The sequence below is a fragment of the Eptesicus fuscus genome, chromosome 6, assembly GCF_027574615.1.
Source record: "Eptesicus fuscus isolate TK198812 chromosome 6, DD_ASM_mEF_20220401, whole genome shotgun sequence".
Lineage (NCBI taxonomy): Eukaryota > Metazoa > Chordata > Mammalia > Chiroptera > Vespertilionidae > Eptesicus > Eptesicus fuscus.
Genome location: NC_072478.1, coordinates 48,988,659 through 48,994,774, shown reverse-complemented (window position 1 = coordinate 48,994,774; position 6,116 = coordinate 48,988,659).

Genomic DNA, 6,116 nt, shown 5'->3' with positions numbered 1-6,116 from the left:
GCCAGTGGACCATGTTTAGAATTTCCTTCCATCTGCCGCACTCTGGAAGTTTTCTCTGGGAAGAAAGCTGAAGGAACCCTAGTGCTCATCATTTGGTTACTTGCCATCAGAGACGCCAGTCTTGCACTGTCTGTTTTCTAATCTCTAAGTATAGTTTTTTCCTACATTTTGTTCAATTTTCTAATTGTTCACAGCAGGAAGGTAATTCCAAACTCCGTGGCTTCCACATGGAAGTGGAAATGCTGCTCTCTGTAAATAACATTTTCTCTGTTTTTCTTTTAATTCTTTATAAGCCCCACATATGCAAATTAGGGACTATTTTTCGCCCTTTTAACACAAAGGGTGCTGACGTCCACTTGCCATAAAAAATTTGCTTGAATGCAGTTCATTATGTATAAGATGATGATTTGGTACATTTTTCTTCATCTTAAAACATTATAATCACTCAGTGGGATAGATGGAATTAATTTATTTGGACTTTTTCACCATCATACTTCTCATATGGCTGGCAAGTTTCATTTTTCACTAATTTGTGTGAAATTCTTTCTGCTGTTTTGTAAGAAACAATGAAATCTTTATCCTTCTGACTAGATTATTTTTAATATTCCAGGGGGAAAATGGGATATCCTAAGTCTTCTTTTAAGTATGGGAACTTCAATCCATATGTTTGATTTTTCATGAGTATTTTTTCTTTTCAAAACGTTAAGCTTCATTTCATAGTTACTGTGAGAATATTAGAAATTGCCCATTTTTGTGCAAAATTAGAAAACCTGATTTTAAATATTTGCTTAAATATTGACATTTTGTCCTTATATTTGACATTTTGAATTATGTGATAAGATAGATAGATAGATAGATAGATGATAGGTAGGTGTCTGGACAGATGGACAGATAGATTCTCTGTGATAATGACACCTATAAATTTGAACTAATGAAATTAATTTATGGTAATTTAATAAATAAATAAGCAGCCTAATAGTGCTGAGATTTACCAAAATTGTGAGCAATTTTTAATAAAGTTAAGAACATAAACAAATTACACTATCCTCTCAATTTATATATCTCACACTCTTCATGTGTTGTGCCTATTTTGTGAACCTGATACCTCTCAGTACATATTTATGGCCTAATGGGGGCAGTTCTCTATGACAAAGTGATGAAAAATATTGCTTGAATGCAGTTCATTCTGTATAAGATATTTCCAAAATTATTCTGCATAATAATTTGGCTCCATCCCAAAGTGAAATGTTCTAGCATTCACCAGCTAAGGGTGGCCCTGAGAGACAGCCGAGAAGGAATTACCTCTGTGTTAGAGGCACTGTGTTCAATCCTGATGATACAATTTCAAACAGAACACCTGGTTTTCACGGGTTTTCCTGTAAGAAGAGATGTCCAAAGGCATGACTCTATGTACATTTATGAGCAATTTCTAATGATTTTTGAGGATTAGAAAAATAGTGATAAGGAGACTTGCAGGAGGAAGGCATCAATAGATATCTCAGTAAGGGAGTAGGTGGTGAAGAAATCTGTGAACCATGTGAAAGCTTGCTCAAAGACTGGAAGCAACCAATAACCAGGTGGATAAGATGACCTGCTCATGCTTGCTTAATGGGTTTATGAACAAAATGCCTTTGGTGATATGAATTAAGGTTACATATGGACTCACCAACATGGACTGCCTTTGCAAAACACTACATACCTCAAAGCCTTAATTATTTTGTAAGAATTTCTTTAATATTTGCTCCTGAGCCTAAGGACACGTGGTCAGCAAGGATATTAAACACCTCCAAGTTCTTCCAATCCATCTGTAATCTCTAAAAGGTTGTATTAATACCATTTTACCTGTGCAAAATTATCCTTTGATTTAACAACTCTACCCATAGAAATCTTACAAATACTGTTGGAGCTAATTAAGAAATATAGGGCATAACAAAAAACCCCAACTGTTTCTAGTTCCCTCCTTTTATAATGTGAATGAATAAATCTTCTTTATTTTCTATTGTGTTTTAAATAATCAAGGGCATGCTACAGTCAACTTGGAGCACAGAAAATTATTCTACATTATCTACAATCTGGGCAGATTTCATAGAAGGTAAAACAAGCAAGCAAAGAAATATTTTACTATACCTTGTTAAAGGCAGACAGAACGCTCAGACAAAATTAGAAAACCATGTTCTAGATGCATTAATGTAATTGGTCCCCAAATTTCCCTGTGTTCTGACAGCCACGCCTGTGGGCAATGCCTCACTCTTGAGCCACCATGTGAATTGCTTCTACCCAGTAGAAGAAAGCAAAGGTGATGAGTGATCTCTTCCATGATTGTATTACATAAGATCAAAACTTCTCTTGTGCTAGCAGACTCTCTCCCTTGCTGGCTTTGATGAAGTAAGAAAGCCTTGAGGTAGAAAGGCCCATGTGACAAGAGACAGTCATGTAAACTGTGGACTTCTGGGGTTACATATATCACACTGCAACTTAATTACTTTTCACACCTCAGCTCTTTAATCAGATTTTAAGCCCTTTAGGGCAAGAATTGTAATTTATTTATCCCCTTATCTAGTGACTGGTGAAATATGTCCTTGAGTCAGAAAAACATTAACTTTTCTTAGCAGTTCAGGAATACCTACTTTCTTTGCAGTTTAGGGATATCTACTTTTCTGAGCAGTGGAGAAGGGTGACTTGTGCTTAAAGAGGATGTAAAGAAGGAAGGAGAGACCTGTTCAGTCTTCTCTCTAAGAGAAGTAAAAACTAACTGCATGAGGCAATGATGAATCAAGAAGTAGGAAATTGACAGAGATTAATAAGAAAGGAGAAGAGAGTTTCAAGAGTTTGTGTAACAATAAGTTAGGTTAAAAGAAGGAATATTTTGGTAGACTATCTTTTCATGTTCCCAAATACATACAAATGTGCAAGATACATTGATTTACATCTGTGTTAGAGGCACAGTGTTAAATCCTGATGATACAATATGATAAAAACACACACAGAGCCTACCCTCAAAGTCTCAAGGTATAGTTGGGAAGATGTTTCATCAAGTAGTAAAATAATCACATAAAAATGTAAAATTGAAAGTGCTACAAGTGTTGAAGAAACATAAGGGACTAAGAGTTTTCAGATAGCCAGGCCAGTTTGGCTCAGTGGTTGAGCATCAACCTATGAACCAGGAGGTTACGGTTTCAATTTCTGGTCAGGGCACATGCCGGGTTTCAGGCTCCATCTCTTATCATTGATGTTTCTATCTTTCTCTCCCTCTCCCTTCCTCTCTGAAATCAATAAAAATACATTTAAAAAATACTTTTAAAAAAGTGACTCTCTGACTTCTAACTAGAAAGTTAATTAAACAAAGAGATGTATCCCTAGGAATTTACAACAGATATTTATATCTTCAACTAATTTTGTCTATGGAAACAAAATGTAGTATTACATTAAATTAGTATGAGCAATGGGAAGGGAAGAATTGCCGAACAATTTCTGAAAACATCAAAATTCTGAATAATTCAGGTAAAATTCTCTCTCTCTGTCATTCTCATTTATTTAGCCCTTAACATTTTTTCATTTTATTTTTATTAAGTTTATTGGGATAAAATTAAGTTAATAAAATTATACAGGTTTCAGGAGTACAATTCTACAATACATCACCTGAATATTGCATTGTGTGTTCACCACCCCAGATTAATTCTTCTTCTATCACCATTTGTCCCCTCTTTACCCTCTTCTACCTCCCCATACTCCTCTTTCCCTCTGGTAATCACCATATTCTTGTCTGTATCTATGAGGTGTGTGTGTGGTGTGTTTTTTCTCCCCTTATCCCAGCACCTTTTCACCAACTTCCTCCAACCCTCCTTCACTCTAACAGTTGTCAGTCTGCTTTCTGTATCTATGAGCCTGTTTCTATTTATTGGTTTATGAGCAGGATGTCCCCGTAGCTTAGTGCTTGTCAGAGGTAGACATACATTTGAATTATCCGGGAAACTTGGTAATTGCAGAGTGCATCTGTTACCCCAAAAGACTCTTTGGCTGCAGTGTCTGAAAAGGAGTCCTGGAATCTGCATTGTTAGGAGGGACCCTGGATGATTTTAATGAAGAGACCCCTAGGATCACAGTTTGACAAACATTGTCCTACTTTAGATAGTTGTATTCCACATTTGTATTTTCTCCACTCTTCTATCTATATATATATAAGCCTAAGCGACCAAACAACCAGTTGACCGGTTGGTATAACGTGCACTGACTTCCAGGGGGCAGACACTCAATGCAGGAGCTGCCCCCTGGTGGTCAGTGCACTCCCACAGTCAACCTCCCACAGCTGGCCAACCTTCTGCGATCCCTCCCACAGGCAGCCAGCCCCGATTGGGACTGGGTTGAGATGGCCCCAATGGGCCCCAATAGGCACCAATCGACAGCCAGGCCTAGGGACCCTACCTATGCATGAATTCATGCACCAGGCCTCTAGTCTCAATATAATCTTAGTATTATACCCATGTTACAATATATAATCCTTCACAGGAGGTAATATTTACATTTTCTGTATGCTTTCCCTGTGACAGATAAACTTAATTAAATAATTGGCATCTCCAAACAAAGCAATTATATTATCAGATTTCTATGTACTAGGAAATGAAGAGCAAGATGAATGAATCAGTCAAAAGCCTTATTATAGCTATTTTTTATACTGACACAAAATAGAAGAAATAAAGATGCCAGAGGACAGAATTGCCATAAGATTACACAGTTTTATATTATTGCTCTTAGTTATTAGTCTTGAAAGAATAACTCAGTAATAATAAAGAAAAGTAGAATAAATATCAAGACATGAAATTTTTATTCAAGTGTGGTCTAGATGTTAATTGACTAAATTGAACATCTCAGCACTTATTTCCAAGAATTCAACAAAAACCCTGAATAGATCACCCATGCATGATAATATAATTTTTAGAAGTTTAAAAATTTAGAAGTTTAAAATCCTAAAATGGAAACAAAAGCAAAGCACACCCCTTTTACATACTGTCTGGGGCATAACATTCCATAGTTAGAACACCATTCTCTCAGCTACACTTTTTCTGCTAAAATTGTTCCCATTGTAGGCTACTGATACCAACAGCAATTTAGTATGAGAGAGTGCTTTGATTTTGCTTGTTCTTTTTTGAGAAAAATTAAAAATTATATTCAGCTTGAGTGTATGATTCAAAAGCTATACATCAAATTATGTCTCTATATGTTACAAAGATAAACACTTAAATAAAAATTTAAATTTCCAAAAGGATGCATGTTTCATCTTTAGCCCTGGGCCTTCTGTGCACGTTTCAGATAATCAAATGAAAATTGGCATTGATTAAATTCTGAATTCTGATGTAAATGTCCCTTCCTTTGTTCTACCTTAAAATTTGAACTGTGAATCATTTGCATTTAAATATCCTTTTAGATTTAGATCCTTACCAGTTTCAATATCCATTTGTCTGATCACTGAGAAATAAAAATCTCAGTAAAACATTGCATATGTTGCTTACAATTCTGCTTAATTACTTTGAATATTTAAATTTCAAAACAAAAATAAAATCTCTAAACCCATAGAAATGAAAATCATTGCCAATGATACCTATGCCCAATTTCAGATTTAGCATTCATTTCACTTTGAATGATTAGTTGCTGTTCTTCAATGAGACACCTGTCCTCATCACATACTGCACACAAACATTTTAAGAAACTCCAGCCTATCAGTTTGTTTAATTCAGTATTTGGTGGCCATTTCTTGCTCATTCACACATTTGCTGGTCCACTTGTTACAAAAAAACAAGTTTGTAATGAAGCAGAAGGAAGTAGAAGTATTACCATCAAAACAAGCATGATTAGACTAGCTAGGTTTTGAAAAATTTTTTTTTTTTTTTAAAGAGAGACATTTTAAAAGTTATAACACTTTCAGATCCATTCATATAAACTGGTCTCTCTTTTCTTGTCTACTTGATGCAAACTCATCATATCTGTTCAGCTGTTTACTTCTGTCTCATTGTGCCTTCTCCTGCCAGAAGTGAAAGGTGGGCACAGATCCAATCAGAAATATCTCTACAATCAATTGAGAATCAATATGATAGCCAAATGGCCTACTGACCAGGATATCT